Raw genomic sequence first — 17,366 nt, forward strand, 5'->3', positions numbered from 1 at the left:
AACCCTAACCCTAACCCTAACCCTAACCCTAACCCTAACCCTAACCCTAACCTAACCCTAACCCTAACCCTAACCCTAACCCTAACCCTAACCCTAACCCTAACCCTAACCTAACCCTAACCCTAACCCTAAACCCTAACCCTAACCCTAACCCTAACCCTAACCCTAACCCTAACCCTAACCCTAACCCTACTCCTAACCCTAACCCTAACCCTAACCCTAACCCTAACCCTAACCCTAACCCTAACCTAACCCTAACCCTAACCCTAACCCTAACCCTAACCCTAACCCTAACCCTAACCCTAACCCTAACCCTAACCCCTAACCCTAACCCTAACCCTAACCCTAACCCTAACCCTAACCCTAACCCTAACCTACCCTAACCCTAACCCTAACCCTAACCCTAACCCTAACCCTACCCTAACCCTAACCCTAACCCTAACCCTAACCCTAACCCTAACCCTAACCCTAACCCTAACCCTAACCCTAACCCTACCCTAACCCTAACCCTAACCCTAACCCTAACCCTAACCCTAACCCTAACCCTAACCTAACCCTAACCCTAACCCTAACCCTAACCCTAACCCTAACCCTAACCCTAACCCTAACCCTAACCCTAACCCTAACCCTAACCCTAACCCTAACCCTAACCCTAACCCTAACCCTAACCCTAACCCTAACCCTAACCCTAACCCTAACCCTAACCCTAACCCTAACCCTAACCCTAACCCTAACCCTAACCCTAACCCTAACCCTAACCCTAACCCTAACCTAACCCTAACCCTAACCCTAACCCTAACCCTAACCCTAACCCTAACCCTAACCCTAACCCTACCCTAACCCTAACCCTAACCCTAACCCTAACCCTAACCCTAACCCTAACCCTAACCCTAACCCTAACCCTAACCCTAACCCTAACCCTAACCCTAACCCTAACCCTAACCCTAACCCTAACCCTAACCTAACCCTAACCCTAACCCTAACCCTAACCCTAACCCTAACCCTAACCCTAACCCTAACCCTAACCCTAACCTAACCCTAACCCTAACCCTAACCTAACCCTAACCCTAACCCTAACCCTAACCCTAACCCTAACCCTAACCCTAACCCTAACCCTAACCCTAACCCCTAACCCTAACCCTAACCCTAACCCTAACCCTAACCCTAACCCTAACCCTAACCCTAACCCTAACCCTAACTACTAACCCTAACCCTAACCCTAACCCTAACCCTAACCCTAACCCTAACCCTAACCCTAACCCTAACCCTAACCCTAACCCTAACCCTAACCCTAACCTAACCCTAACCCTAACCCTAACCCTAACCCTAACCCTAACCCTAACCCTAACCCTAACCCTAACCCTAACCCTAACCCTAACCCTAACCCTAACCCTAACCCTAACCCTAACCCTAACCCTAACCCTAACCTAACCCTAACCCTAACCTAACCCTAACCCTAACCCTAACCCTAACCCTAACCCTAACCCTAACCCTAACCCTAACCCTAACCCTAACCCTAACCCTAACCCTAACCCTAACCCTACTAACCCTAACCCTAACCCTAACCCTAACCCTAACCCTAACCCTAACCCTAACCCTAACCTAACCCTAACCCTAACCCTAACCCTAACCCTAACCCTAACCCCTAACCCTAACCCTAACCCTAACCCTAACCCTAACCCTAACCCTAACCCTAACCCTAACCCTAACCCTAACCCTAACCCTAACCCTAACCCTAAACCCTAACCCTAACCCTAACCCTAACCCTAACCCTAACCCTAACCCTAACCCTAACCCTAACCCTAACCCTAACCCTAACCCTAACCCTAACCCTAACCCCTAACCCTAACCCTAACCCTAACCCTAACCCTAACCCTAACCCTAACCCTAACCCTAACCCTAACCCTAACCCTAACCCTAACCCTAACCCTAACCCTAACCCTAACCCTAACCCTAACCCTAACCCTAACCTAACCCTAACCCTAACCCTAACCCTAACCCTAACCCTAACCCTAACCCTAACCCTAACCCTAACCCTAACCCTAACCCTAACCTAACCCTAACCCTAACCCTAACCCTAACCCTAACCCTAACCCTAACCCTAACCCTAACCAAACCCTAACCCTAACCCTAACCCTAACCCTAACCCTAACCCTAACCCTAACCCTAACCCTAACCCTAACCCTAACCCTAACCCTAACCCTAACCCTAACCCTAACCCTAACCCTAACCCTAACCCTAACCCTAACCTAACCCTAACCCTAACCCTAACCCTAACCCTAACCCTAACCCTAAACCCTAACCCTAACCCTAACCCTAACCCTAACCCTAACCCTAAACCCTAACCCTAACCCTAACCCTAACCCTAACCCTAACCCTAACCCTAACCCTAACCCTAACCCTAACCCTAACCCTAACCCTAACCCTAACCCTAACCCTAACCTAACCCTAACCCTAACCCTAACCCTAACCCTAACCCTAACCCTAACCCTAACCCTAACCCTAAACCCTAACCCTAACCCTAACCCTAACCCTAACCCTAACCCTAACCCTAACCCTAACCCTAACCCTAACCCTAACCCTAACCCTAACCCTAACCCTAAACCCTAACCCTAACCCTAACCCTAACCCTAACCCTAACCCTAACCCTAACCCTAACCCTAACCCTAACCCTACCCTAACCCTACCTAACCCTAACCCTAACCCTAACCCTAACCCTAACCCTAACCCTAACCCTAACCCTAACCCTAACCCTAACCCTAACCCTAACCCTAACCCTAACCCTAACCTACCCTAACCCTAACCCTAACCCTAACCCTAACCCTAACCCTAACCCTAACCCTAACCCTAACCCTAACCCAAACCCTAACCCTAACCCTAACCCTAACCCTAACCCTAACCCTAACCCCTAACCCTAACCCTAACCCTAACCCTAACCCTAACCCTAACCCTAACCCTAACCCTAACCCTAACCCTAACCCAAACCCTAACCCGTACCCTAACCCGTACCCTAACCCGTACCCTAACCCTAACCCGTACCCTAACCCTAACCCTAACCCGTACCCTAACCCTAACCCGTACCCTAACCCTAACCCGTACCCTAACCCTAACCCTAACCCTAACCCTAACCCTAACCCGTACCCTAACCCGTACCCTAACCCGTACCCTAACCCTAACCCGTACCCTAACCCTAACCCTAACCCTAACCCTAACCCGTACCCTAACCCTAACCCTAACCCTAACCCTAACCCTAACCCTAACCCTAACCCTAACCCTAACCCTAACCCGTACCCTAACCCTAACCCTAACCCTAACCCTAACCCTAACCCGTACCCTAACCCGTACCCTAACCCGTACCCTAACCCGTACCCTAACCCGTACCCTAACCCGTACCCTAACCCGTACCCTAACCCGTACCCTAACCCTAACCCGTACCCTAACCCTAACCCTAACCCTAACCCTAACCCGTACCCTAACCCTAACCCGTACCCTAACCCTAACCCTAACCCTAACCCTAACCCGTACCCTAACCCGTACCCTAACCCGTACCCTAACCCTAACCCTATACCCTAACCCTAACCCTAACCCTAACCCATACCCTAACCCTAACCCTAACCCGTACCCTAACCCTAACCCTAACCCTAACCCTAACCCTAACCCGTACCCTAACCCTAACCCTAACCCGTACCCTAACCCGTACCCTAACCCTAACCCTAACCCGTACCCTAACCCTAACCCTAACCCTAACCCTAACCCTAACCCGTACCCTAACCCTAACCCGTACCCTAACCCTAACCCTAACCCTAACCCGTACCCTAACCCTAACCCTAACCCTAACCCGTACCCTAACCCTAACCCGTACCCTAACCCTAACCCGTACCCTAACCCTAACCCTAACCCTAACCCTAACCCGTACCCTAACCCGTACCCTAACCCGTACCCTAACCCTAACCCTATCCCGTACCCTAACCCTAACCCATACCCTAACCCGTACCCTAACCCTAACCCTAACCAGTACCCTAACCCTAACCCGTACCCTAACCCGTACCCTAACCTGTACCCTAACCCTAACCCTAACCCTAACCCTAACCCTAACCCGTACCCTAACCCGTACCATAACCCGTACCCTAACCCTAACCCGTACCCTAACCCTAACCCGTACCCGTAACCGTACCCGTACCCGTACCCTAACCCGTACCCTAACCCTAACCCTAGCCCTAACCTGTACCCGTATCCCGTACCGTAACCCTAACCCGTACCGTATCCCGTACCCTAACCCTAACCCTAACCCTATCCCGTACCCTAACCCTAACCCGTACCCTAACCCTAACCCGTACCCTAACCCTAACCCTAACCCTAACCCTAACCCTAACCCTAACCCTAACCCTAACCCGTACGCTAACCCGTACCCTAACCCTAACCCTAACCTGTACCCTAACCCTAACCCGTACCCCAACCCGTACCCTAACCCTAACCCGTACCCTAACCCTAACCCTAACCCAACCCTAACCCGTACCCTAACCCTAACCCGTACCCTAACCCTAACCCGTACCCTAACCCTAACCCTAACCCCTACCCTAACCCGTACCCTAACCCTAACCCGTACCCTAACCCTAACCCTAACCCGTACCCTAACCCTAACCTGTACCCCAACTCTACCTCGTACCCTAACCCATACCCTAACCCGTACCCTAACGCTAACCTGTACCCTAACTCTACCTCGTACCCTAACCCGTACCCTAATCCGTACCCTAACCCTATCCCGTACCCTAACCCATACCCTAACCCGTACCCTAACGCTAACCTGTACCCTAACTCTACCCCGTACCCTAACCCGTAACCTAACCCTATCCCGTACCCTAACCTGTACCTTAACCCGTACCCTAACCCGAACCCAACCCGAATCTGAACCCTAATCCTAAGTAGGGTTAGAGGGGGGCTAAGGTTCTTGTGGTCTAGGGTTTGAGTGGTCTAGTCTTATGGGGGTGTCTAGGGTTGGGAGTGTGTTTAGGGATGGGAGCCTGTCTAGGGATGGGGGCATGTTTAGGGATGAAGCCGTGTGTAGATTTGAGGAGGTTTTTAGGGACGGGGTTGTCTAGGGTTGAGGGGGTGTCATAGGATGGGGGGGGTGTCTAGTGATGGGGGGTGTCTATTGATGGGGGGTGTTTAGGGGTGGAGTGGTCTAGAGATAGGTCTGAGTGTAGGCTTATGGGCTTGTCTAGGGTTCTGCTGACTACAGGGTTATTGGGATTCTAGATTTCAGGAGGAAGCAGACACTATAGCAGACAGGAATCTAGAACCAAAGGCATACTGGAAGGCATCTGAATTGAACTGTATCCAGAGTGCAAGGCAGAGAGGATGCTAGAACCAAATCTGGACTGGAATGCAGTCAGGAATCTACAATCGAAGGTACAGTGGAAGGCTGAGAGGAGTGTAAAAGCAAAGTCAGAGTGGCAGGCAGAGAGTGTGTAGAAGCGAAGGTAAAGGCAAAGGCGAGCAGGAAGGCAGATGTGAATGCAGAGTGGAAGTGAGAAGAGAATGGACAGCAACACACATGGACGTCTTTAGGGAAAAAAGGCCAACCTTAATGTATGGACAGTCCGTATTTAAAGCATGTTACCTGGAGCTAGGACAGGACAGTAGTTGATTGGACAATTGGGAAAAACATCCATGGGGCAGTACCTTTATATCCCACAGGAAAGACACGAGGTGTTAATGTTTATTATGAATTCCACTCTTTTTCACCACCTCGGGATGCTTCCTCCATAACTGAAGCTGGAGTCAGCTTGTGAGCCTGGGAATGGAGCTGAGAGTCAGGAGAAATTCAGGCCTGCAAAAAATTTGCAAGCTCTAACTGCCTAGCTCTCTAAATGTATGTGCCCACAGGTAGAGGCTAAAGCAGAAGAGAGGTGAGAGCTGAAGGCAGTACCTAAGGCATGTGGGAAGGTAGAGGCAAGCAGTGGTGTTTTGGAGGACATTAGGTGGAGAAAGAAGTGGTGAGGGAAGGGAGGGAAGAGGGGATGGAAGAGGGGAGAGAAGAGGGGAGGGAAGAGGGAAGAGAGGAGGGAAGGGGGAAGAGAAGGGAGGATGGAAGAGGGGAGGAAGAGGGAAGAAAGGAGGAAAGGGAGAAAGGAGGGGAGGGAGTGGAAGGGGGAAAGAGGGAAGGGGAAAGGGGGGGAGGGGGGGCACGGAGGGGGCGCAGGGGGTAACGCAGGGGGGGGCAGTCAAAAACCCTAACCCTAAACCCTAACCCTAGCCAAGATGGCCACCCCCTGCTGCCACGGGGTTGGGGCCGAACATGGAGGCCCCCGAGAGGCCATGTGGTTGCTTTGCAAGATGGCTGCTCCCGTGTGTCCACGTGACGCCGGACAAGATGGCGGCCCCCTGACCCCAGCGGGCTCCTTCTTCTCTCGTGTTTCTGCAGCCTATGGTGGCCCGCGTGCAGGTGTGGGGGCGGTCTTGGTGATGGGTCTCGCAGGGGTCGGGGGCCCGGAGGCCAGTCGTGGCAACCAGGGTCAGGCTGCTGCCGGGTACGGGCTGGCCGCGCCGGGGGTGGGGTGGCGTTGGGCGTTGGGTCAGTATGGTGACACGCTCCTGTGAGTGGGTTTGCCGTAGCGCCGCTGGGGTGGAGCGGTGCCATGACGCGAGGGAGCGGGGTGGGCGCACGGGGAACGGGACAGAGCGGGGCGGTCGAACGATGCTGCGTAAGGCGGGCCTGCGAGGCATGGTCGGGGAATGGCAGGGGGGATGGCGGGGACGCGGCGGCATTGGGGTGCAGCTGCCTCGGTGGCACCGCTCTATATGGGTGGGCCAGCTGCGGTTGGGTGCGGCGGAATGGCCCGAGCAGGGTCGGGGCGCTGGGGAGGGACCACCAGGGGGTCGGGGCTTCTAGTTCGGGTCCTGTACGCATCGGGGGTGGCTCGGGTGGTCCTGCCCAGGGGTGGGGCTCGGCGCGGGATGGCCGGGCCGGCGTCGGGTCGTGCGTGGACACAGCTGGGAGGGGGCGCGCCGGTCAGGAGTGCTGGGGGCGGGCGGGGGCTACGTCTACGGCTCCCACTCTGCCGCCAAGAGGCACCGCGCTGGGTTGCTGCCGGGATTTTGGGCAAGCTCCCCCTGCGGCCACGGGGGTTGGAGCTGTGCCGGGGACCCTGCGAGGGGGGCGGCGGTTTCTTCGGGGTGCCTGGGACCAGCTGGGACACGGGAACTGCCCCTGCGGGCCCGGGGACCCAGGGCTCCGCCTGTCCCGGCGATGCACGGGGCTTTTTCTCTGGCATGGGCGGGGGTTCTTTATGGGACTGCTCGGGCTGGGGGTGCCAGATCTGGGGCGTGGGTTAGGGGGCTGCGACTACGGGTGGGCTCGTTTCCTCTCCCGCACTGCCTTCTGTGTGAGCGTCTGTCGTTGCGACTGCTCTGCAGGCTTTTCGGCCTCTGGAACTGTGCCGGCCTGCCCGGTGCTGGGCGTGGCGAGGGATGGTGGGTGAGCTCTGTGTCGGCTGTGGTTGTCTGCGTTTGTGTGTCCCCTTGGGAGGTGATCTGGGGTTTGTCCTGCTCTTCTGTGTGGAGTTGCGTTGGGTGAGGGTGTGCTTCTGTGTTGGCTGGGCTATTTCTTCGTTGGTGCAGGGCGGGGTCTAGATTGGGAACCGTGGTATTGCTTGTTGTGGTGTGGTGATGGCTTGGGATTGCTGGGGATTCCTTGATGGGCCGAAGGGCTTGGGCATGGGGTGCGGTTTTGGAGGGCCCCTGGTTGTTGGTTGGCTTTGGTGGCTTGGCATGGCGGGGTGCTTCCGGCCATTTGGCTGCAATCTGGCTGTTTTATGGCAGGTTGTGGGTTGGATGGTTTGCTTGCCTTTCTGTGTCGGGGGCTTTTACATGGGTGGCCGTGGTGTGCGTACTGGGGGGTCTACGGTTGGGGAGGAGCATCTGGGGTTCGATGGGGGTCTAGGGTTAGGGGGCGTCTAGGCTTGTGGGGGCATCCGGGATTGTGCGGGTGTCTAGGGCTGGGCAGACTCTGGGGTTCAGGGAGTGTCTAAGGTTTGAGGAGGTTTAGGGTGGGGGGCATCTTGGGTTAGCTGGGGGTATGGGGTTTGTGGTGTGTCTAGGGTTCTGGGGGTGTCTAGGGTTGTGGGGGCGTTTAGGATTAGCCTGGCTCTAGGGTTGGGGCTTGTCTAGGGTTTGGTGATGTCTAGCGTTGGGGGGCATCTAGGGTTCGCTAGGAGTCTAGGGTGAGGGGGTCGTCTAGGGTTATAGGGGTGTCTGGGGTTCACTGGGGATCTAGGCTTAGGGGAGCTTCTAGGGTTCTGGTTTGGAGGCTCTAGGGTTTAGGGGGTGTCTAGGGTTTAGGGATGTGTAGGGTTCTCTGGGGGTCTAGGGTTAGAGGAACATCTACGGTTTTGAGGGCGTGTAGGGTTGTGGGGGCATCTAGGGTTGGCTGACTCTGGGGTTGGGGGTGTCTAGTGTTTGGGGGGCATCTGGGGTTCATTGAGGGTCTAGGTTTAGGGGGCGTCTAGGTTTCTGGGGGTGTCTAGGGTTGTGGGGGCGACGAGGGTTGGGCTGACTGTAGGGTTACGGGGGTCTCTAGGGTTTGGGGATGTCTAGAGTTGGCTGGGGATCTAAGGTTAGGGGGACATCTAGGGTTTTGGGGATGACTAGGATTATGGCGGTGTCTAGGGTTGTGGGGGAGTCTGGGATTAGGGGAGCTTCTAGGGTTATGGAGTATCTGAGTTGTGGGGGTGTCTAGGGTTGGGCTGGCTCTAGGGTTGGGGGTGTCTAAGGTTTGGGGGTGTTTAGGTTTAGGGGGACATCTAGGGTTCACTGAGGATCTAAGCTTAGGTGAGCGTTTGGGATTTTGGGAGCGTCTAGGGTTGTGGGTGCGTCTAGGGTTGTGGGTGTGTCTAGGGTTGAGCTGGCTCTAGGGTTAGGGTGGTGTCTCTGCTTTGCTGGGGGTCTAGGTTTAGGGGAGCTTCTAGGTTTCTGGGGCGTCTAGGTTTGTGGGGGCTTCTAGCTTTAGGCTGACTTCGGTTAGGGAGGTGTCAAGTGTTGGGGATGCCTAGCATTAGGGGGACATCTAGGGTTTGCTGACGGTCTGGAGTTAGGGGGATTTAGGCTCAGAGGGGTGTCAAGTGTTTGGTGGTGTCTAGGGTTAGGCTAGCTCTAGAGTTACAGGGATTTTCTAAGGTTACAGGGATGTCTGGCGTTCGCTGGGGATCTGGGGTTAGTGAGGCTTCTAGGGTTCTGAGGGCGTCAGGGGTTGTGGGGGTGTCTAGGGTAATGCTGGCTCCAAGGTTAGGGAGGTGTCTAGGATTTGGGGGTGTCTACGGTTAGGGGGAAATTTAGGGTTCGCTGAGGGACTAGGGTTAGGGGAGTGTCTAGGGTTAGGCTGGTATCTAGGGTTATGGGGGTGTTTAGGGTTCGCAGGGTGTCTGGGGTTAGAGGAGCTTCTAGGGTTCTGAGGGCGTCTAGGGTTGTGCAGGTGTCTAGGGTTAGGCTGGCTCACGGGTTAGGGAGGTGTCTAGGATTTGGGGGTGTCTATGGTTATGGGGAAATATAGAGTGCACTGAGGGACTAGGGTTAGGGGTGTGTCTCGGATTAGGGGGGTATCTAGGGTTATGGGGGTGTGTGGTTTTCGCTGGGGGTCTCGGGTTAGGGGATCTTCTAGGGTCCTGGGCGTGTCTAGGGTTGTAGAGTTGTCTAGGGTTAGGCTGGCTCTTGGGTTAGGGGTGTGTGTAGGGTTTGGGTGTGTCTAGGGTTTGAAGGCCATCTAGGGTTCACTGAGGGTCTAATTTTAGGGGTGCATCTGAGGTTTTGGGGGTGTCTAGGGTTGGCTGGTTCTTGGCTTCAGGAGGTGTCTAGGGTTTGGGGGTGTCTAGGGTTATGGGGACATCTAGTGTTTGTTGAAGGTCTAATTTTAGGGGAGCATCTGAGGTTTAGGGCGTGTATAGGGTTTTGAGGGCATCTTGGGTTGGGCTGGCTCTAGGTTTAGGGGGTGTCTAGGGTTATGTGGTTGTCTTATGTGGGGGTTGTGTTATGTGGGGGTCTAGGGTTACAGGAGCTTCTCGGGTTCTGAGGGCATCTAGGGTTGTGGGGCTTCTAGCTTTAGACTGAGTCTAGGCTTAGGTCTGGGGGTGTCTAAGTTTCTGGGGGCAACGAGGGTTGGGCTGACTGTAGGGTTACGGGGGTTTCTAGGGTTTGGGGCTGTCTAGAGTTGGCTCGGAGTTTAGGGTTGGGGGGACATCTAGGGTTCTGGGGGTGTCTAGGGTTGTGGGGGCGTCTGGGATTAGTGGAGCTTCTACAGTTATGGAGCGTCTGGGGTTTTGAGGGTGTCTAGGCTTGGGCTGGCTCTGGGGTTGGGGGGTGTCTAGGGTTTGGGTGTGTCTAGTTTTAGGGGCATGTCTAGGATTCGCTGAGGGTCTAGGGTTAGGGGTTATGTGTGAGGTTTTGGGGTGTCTATTGTTGTGGGGATATCTAGGCTTGGGGTGACTCTACGGTTTGGGGGGTGTCTGCGGTTTGGGAATGTCTAGGGTTCACTGGGGTTCTAGTATTAGCAGAGCAACTAGGGTTATGAAGGCGTCTAGGGTTATGGGGGCATCTAGGTTTGGGCTCACTCTAGGGTTAGGGGGGTGTCTTTGCTTTGGGATCTCTAGGGTTAGGGGGGCCTCTGGATTTCGGTGAGGGTCTTAGGTTTTCTTTGTCCAAATAGACTGGGATTACTCCCATACCACAGCTGGAACCACCTGGAACCCTGGCTTCTCATGGAGTGCCAAAAGCCCCGTCCTAACTGGTCTCAGGAACCCGGCAAAATGAGTTTTGTTTCACAGAGGAAAGGGCCACAGTTTTTGTCCAGATACCTGTGCCCCCCACCAGGCTTCTGCCTGCTAAAATTCCAAATGGACCGGGATTGCTTCCATACCACAGCTGCCCCCACCTGTAATCCTGGCTCTCTTTCGGGTGCCAAAAGCCTCCTCCTAACTGGTCTCAGGAACCCTGGGAGGGTGAGTGTTGTTTCACAGGAAAATTGGGCAACTCCCCATGTCCAGTGATGCTGGGCCTGGGCCTGGGCTTCTGCCTGCTAAAACTCAGAACAGACCAAGTTTTTTTTCCGGTTTTGTTTAACAGCGAAAAGGACCGCTATTCATGTCCAGAGCCATGTTCCGGCCTTCAGCTTGAAAAAATTACAAATGGAGCGTGGTTTCTCCCAGCCCCAAGCTGCCACCACTTAGAAGCCTGGCTGCCTTTGGGGTGCCGAAACCCTCCTCTGTGCACATCTCAGGAACCCTGGAAGCGTGAGTGTTGGATTCGCAGGGAAAAGGCCATCAGATTCTATCCTGGGGCCTGTGACCAGGAGCAGTCATCTACATGTTAAAATTCCAAATGGAGCATGGTGTCACCCAGACCTCAGCGGCATCCAGCTGTGACCCTGCTGCTCTTGGAGTGCCAAAAGCCTCCTCGTAGCTGATTTCAGGAACCTGGCAAGGGTAAGATTTGTTTCACAGGGAAAAGGGCCAGACTTCGTGTCCAGGGACCTGTGCACCAAACCAGGCTTCTGCCTGCTAAAATTCCAAATGGACCGGGATTTCTCCTGGCCCCAAGCTGCCACCACCTGTAACCCTGGCTGCCCTTGGAGTGCCGAACGCCTTCTCCAAACTCAATTTGTCTTTTTGACTTCTAAATCGATTTTAAATTATTTTCAGAAATGTAATTTCAAGTAAATTGTTCTGATTAATATTTGATCTTTGTAACTTTATAATTTACCTCTTTGTCTAGGGTTGGCCTGTTCATTTTTAATTAGTTTAGTGGAGGGGGAAAATGTAAAATTTTCCACTGCAGTAGTAATGGAATAGTACTACAAAATAGGAATAAAATACTAAGTACAAATGTATTTTTATACTGATAGAATTGAGGGCTAATATTATATTAAATCACATTGAATTTCCTAGCATCCTAAACTGCTGGAGTTGATATAATAAACGTAGAAAAAAGGGACATGCTAAGCATGCCAAAGCATACCTCATATTTGTAGGAGATTCTTGCTTGTAAACGTCTCCTGACACTTGCCATCTCTGCATGTGTTCTTTACATCTATTTTATTTTCAGAGGAAGGGTCGCACGCTTCTTGGTGTTTTCAATTGCACCAGAACTCCCGGTAGAAGTCGAAGACTTAGATCCGATATCCTGGAACCTCTAGTTGACACTGAAACAATTAACACGAGACTGGGCTGCTGTGAAGGAATTACTCCAGGATGAGGAGCTCTTTTTTGGTCTTCAAGCAGGTAGTAGTTTATTTTGTAACACCTAAGACTCTTCTTAAACATTTTTTTTTTCTAACAGAGGAAAGTATGTAGTGTGACTCAGTATATTTGAAAAGTATTTTTAGTGGTTTGTTAGGTGACATAGTGATCACTTCACTTTTTGAAGTAATCTGTATTATCATAGTGGTATTTTTCTCAAGTATTTTGCTTAGAAAAGTTAAATTTCTCTGATCAAGTGTGTAGAAGTCTGTGAGCCAATAGCTCCAGCAGAACTCCCGGGGCTGCTTCTTTGGGATGTAATACGGAACCTAGCGATATTCCTGCTCTGCAAACGTGGGAGGGAGTGGAACGGCAAGTGGTGAAACTTGACTGCTCCTTCAATCCCAGAACACCTGGGTTTAAGTTCCATCAGCCAGAGGATGGAATGAACCCTGGTGCCAGCCATCCTGGGGGCACTGGACTGCTGTTACCATCTTCTCTATTATCTTTTGCATGATGTGATTCTCCCTTGATGAGAGAAGGCAGAAAATGTGGTAGGAGGGGGAGCTCATTTCGTTTCTGTGGACTCCAGGCTTGGGGCAGCTGCAGAGAGCTTTGGTTTCAAATAATACTGCACAAACACAGTGAACTTGAACCTCTTGGGCACTTTTGGATCCCTCTGTGCCACTCCTTCTCTGATACTTTACCTGCGAGGTGTGGGCTCAGAAACACCTGCCCCTCCTGGATGGGTTTTTGTTGGGAAGGATGAATTAGGGAAACCTTATAAGTACGAGTGCCTAGCAAAAGACTTTGAGAATATGGAAAATATAAGCAAAATAGAAATGATAGCAATTTTCGACTGTGTGGCTGAAAGCTACTGAATGCCTGAAGGCCCCTTTGTTTAGATAATGTTAGATGCTGAGAATACCAAAAAGCAAACAGACATCCTCCCTAGACATGCCAGGAAGGGTCCCAGATAAAATTGAGAGATAAGAAAAGCAGTAAAACATGGTAATATAGTGATTCCTTTCGGTTGCATGCAAATGTTAGAGAATTTGTATCTTGTATTAGATTGGTTAGTGGCAATTAGAATATTCAACATAGATTTATTGTATTGTAAACGGGAAAATATCTCTCTTACTCTCTTACTCTCTTACGCTCCCTTCGCTCTTGCTTTCTTACTCTCTTCTCTTACTCTTGCTCTATCCCTCTCTCTCTGTCCTGCTCTGAGCTGCAGCTGCAGTTCCTAGCAGGGCCTCATATATAGCCACGCCCTATGAAATAAACTGCAAACTTCAAGACCAGAATACAGAGAGCGCCTGAGTTTGTTCCGACCATCCCAACGCAGTAATTCCCACAGGTTTTTGCAGGTACAAATTTATTTTCTTAGAGAAGCCATTGGGTGTAATAAAAATCTATGGAAAACAGGTGGTTGGTACACTAGCTGATAGTAGGTCTTGGGTTTTTCTTCTTTTCTTTAACTTTTTCTTAAGAGAACCTTTAAACTGGAAAACTGAAGGGGGGTGGGGTTGCTTCTCATTTTTTGAAGAATTGCTGTGGATTAAGGTATGTCAAGTGACACCACCAAAATAAGATTGGAAGAACTGAGCTTCAGGACTCTGCACTTAATTCTTTTAATGTGTTTGTGTGGGTGCAGGAAATGCCAAATCCCAGAGCAATTCTGTCTGTAACATTAAGTGCAACATCTTTAAAGCCAAGTGCTCGGTGTGGGGTTTTCACCTATGTTTTTATGGTCTAAAGGCTTTTCTTGAGCCCCAAAAGCCACAAGGAACTTGCCAGAAGCAGGCCTTCATTGCATAGCTGGGATTTCAATTTGCTCTTGGATTCTTCCTTCCAATCTTCTCCTGGGTTCTTGTGCCAGCAGAGATCCTCTGACCCCAGAGCCATACAGGGTGTCTGTTGCCTTGATAAATGGGAATGAAGTTGGCCGAGTCTGTCAGGAAAACAAAAATATCCTGGAGTTTGTTTGGCCAAAGATGGACCATGAAGATGTCTGTACTAGCGGTGGGTGTGAGTGCTGATCCTTTTGGGTTGTGTGGTGCCCCTGGCCCTTCAGAAGTCAGGGCAAGGCTGAAGGAAGGAGGGAAGCTGCCAGAGCTGCAGGTGGGGACAGTATTGGCTGTTTCAAACTGCTTGGTGCAGAACTAGAAGAATAGCTTTCCTCCTTTCTCTCCATCACTGACCAGAATATTAAGATGAAGCTGCGCTAAGCTGTGTCTTTTGTGGGTTGTTGTTTGGTTGGGGTTTTTCTGGCTTTTGAATGTATTTCCAAGTGGTGCAGTGAGGAGCAAGTTGCTGGGTTACATGATTTCTGACTGACATATCACAGAAATGGGCATCTGTGTGTGCATGTGCTTCCTAGCAAATCTAGATGTGATGTGGAAATCCTAAGGGAGGATTTCCAGCCTTGACTACATGTGACACAGGCTTCTGAAAATGGAACTGACCTTGGCAGAATAGCAGCTGTGAAGGGAAACAGAACTAAAATACATGTAAGCAGAAAAACCGAATGAAGTGGTACTTCTTGGTCCTGCGTGCACTTTGTGCCACTGCTTGCTGTGAACACTTGGTGTTACAGCTCAGTGTAGGCCACTTCAGTGTTTGATGGGTTTGATTTTTGTGGTCAGTTAGTTCCTCTAAACAACTCCCCTCCTTTACTGGACACATCCCTGGAGTGGGACCAGATTCACCCTTACCCTGGAGGAATTCTCTGCTCCTCTGGAGAGGGGATGAAGCCAAGGGTTATGAGCAAAGGAAAACAACCAAATCGTGGGCATTATGTCCTCGATGCACGCAGCACCATGTGTTTTCCAAGTTCCCAGCACTGATGAATCTGAACAAGAAAATGCCTGTTCCTTCACTTCTCCAGCTCTCCCCCCACACCTCCCCTGCTTCCCTTGCTCTTATCCTTGGTGTGCCAAGGTCCTGCATCTCCCTGGCTCTCCAGATGTAGCTCACCTTGTCCTGCCTGTGGCTGATAAAATATGGACCCAAGATGCTTTTTACCAGTAATCCATTATTTTAAAGAAACAAAGAGCATACAATGTGGTCTTTAGGAAATACATCCAAATAAGGGACTCTGCTTTTCCTGTAGTTCTCTTTCCTGTTTTCACCTGGGCTTGAAGGATGGGCATGGCCTGTATTTATCATATGAAAGTGATGTTACTAAATTTGTCCAGAAGTTTTGATTATTATTATTACTCATTTTCTGATAGAAAACAGTCTAATTTTGCCTTTCCCACGTTGTTTCCAGGTGCTCCCCAGGATGGATATCTGTGGTCTCAGACCACAGTGATTCCCTAGGAGGAAGGGGAGCCTTTGCCTCACCTGCACAGCTCAGGTGGATGGGACAGAATTGGTCTGGCCTGACAAGGTATGAACATCTGTCTGTGTTCTGGAGTGCCTTGAAACCTTTCTCTGTCAGGTTTTGGAGGGGTTTCTCTTTGGGATTTCTTGTGATGCAGCACCACGGGTATCCCTTTGTGCAAAGTCCAGTGCTAAAGGATTGAATAACGGACAAGTGGGGTCTGGGATGAAAATGGTTCTGTTAAAATTAAGGAAAGAATGCAATAAGAAAAATTAGTATCCTTTTAATGTCTGAAATAATTAGGAATAAAAATGCTGGAGAAGGGCACTCTGAATTGGTGTCACCTGTCATGGATAAAACCCCACAGTGAGCATCAGAGCAGAAGTGTGAGGGCTGGAATCCTTCTGCAGTGGACTTAATTTTCTTTTCCTCCTCTCTTTCAGGACAGGAAAAATCATTACACTCCTCCCATCATTGCCAAGAGCTGTGGTGTTTGAGCAGCCAAAGCCAAGAGGCTTCAGCACCAGAGGTCTGTGCCTGGAGGGCTCCTGGTCCTGCCCATGATGTGGGGTAACTCAGAGAATGCAGGGATCCTCTTTTTCTCCCTGCTGGGATTAACTGCCTAGGGAATCTGGGATCTGGGTGAAACTCCAGCTCTCCTGGTGTTCAGGGGTGCAAGGTCTGAGGGACTGCGCTTACCCCGTGGCTTTCCAGTTCAGCAGGAAAAAGAGGAAATGGAGTGCCAGACCGTGTCCCGTCAGGCTGTGTTTCCCTCTGAGGAGAGAGAGACTGGGCTGAGGTGGGATTCCTGGGAGTGCTCGGATGAGCAATCCAGGGAACAGGGAGCTTGGGATTGCCGCTGCTGCTGGAACCATTGCCTTAGGTCTGCTCCCTTTGTGCCTGTGACAAGTGGGATTGGTGCTGGAGAGAGAGGTGCTGTTAGGAACAAAAGGTGGAATGAATCCTCTCTGGGGATGTGCAGTGAAGGACTGAATAGCATGGAAGGAGAGTATTTATAAACTATATCACTGTTTCTCCCCAAATTGGGGTGGAGCAGTGATGGGGGTGGTTAGGTTTGGTCTGGGCCTGTTATTCTTTGTGCAATTTTAAAATTCTGTTGTATGATTTACTGTCTGGTATCTCTCTAACAAAAGCTGACAGAAATTTAGGTTAAGGATTAGAATTTGGGTCCATTCATTGCAAAAAATTTGCCAAGGCTGGAGGACTGGGGTGATGACTGCTCTCAGGAAAGGTTACTTATTAATACTGTGTCAGATTTCCTGCAGTGACTGTCAGGCCTAAATGGCGGTGAGTTCCTGCTCTTCTCACGGGAGGATTGGAAGTAATTTCAGTAGAATTAGAGATTTTAGAAAAATCCAGCTAAAAAATTCACCTCTGTACCCCCTAGGTTTTCCCAGTTTTTCCCAGCTAGGAGCTGCACAGAAGTCAGGCAGGGCCATCAGGGAACAGCTGTAAATTCAAAGGCACAAACAGGAGATGTACCAGCAAAGGGCAGGAAAGGGGAGAGGTTTCAGAAAACATTTCTGTGGTCTAATTAATAATAATTTCTGATTCCCCAGTGAGAAGAACACGAACTCACGGCCATTCAGGCCTGACAGTCCCCTGCAGCAAGAGTTAAGCACGCATCCACAGAGGCAAGTCTGGCATCTGAAAGAAAAAAAACCCAGAAGAAAAAGGTGATCTCTTTTGCTTCAAAGTTATTTCAAGTTCTTAAAGCCCAACCAACATTTGCTCTTGATTTTGGTCGGGTGAATCATGGGCACGGGTCATGCCATTCATTTAGCTGAAAACCC

At 51.1% G+C, this 17,366-nt stretch overlaps 1 long non-coding RNA gene across 1 annotated transcript; it reads left to right on the forward strand.

The window, feature by feature from the left end:
* The first annotated feature begins 12,186 nt into the window (after nt 1–12,186).
* LOC148221330 (uncharacterized) lies at nt 12,187–16,018 on the forward strand. The gene is made up of 3 exons (XR_015808175.1): nt 12,187–12,266; nt 15,499–15,618; nt 15,996–16,018. It is a non-coding gene; the product is annotated as an uncharacterized LOC148221330 (long non-coding RNA).
* The last annotated feature ends 1,348 nt before the right edge of the window (nt 16,019–17,366 follow it).

The sequence above is a fragment of the Sturnus vulgaris genome, chromosome 23 (genome assembly GCF_052056855.1).
Source record: "Sturnus vulgaris isolate bStuVul1 chromosome 23, bStuVul1.hap1, whole genome shotgun sequence".
Classification (NCBI taxonomy): domain Eukaryota; kingdom Metazoa; phylum Chordata; class Aves; order Passeriformes; family Sturnidae; genus Sturnus; species Sturnus vulgaris.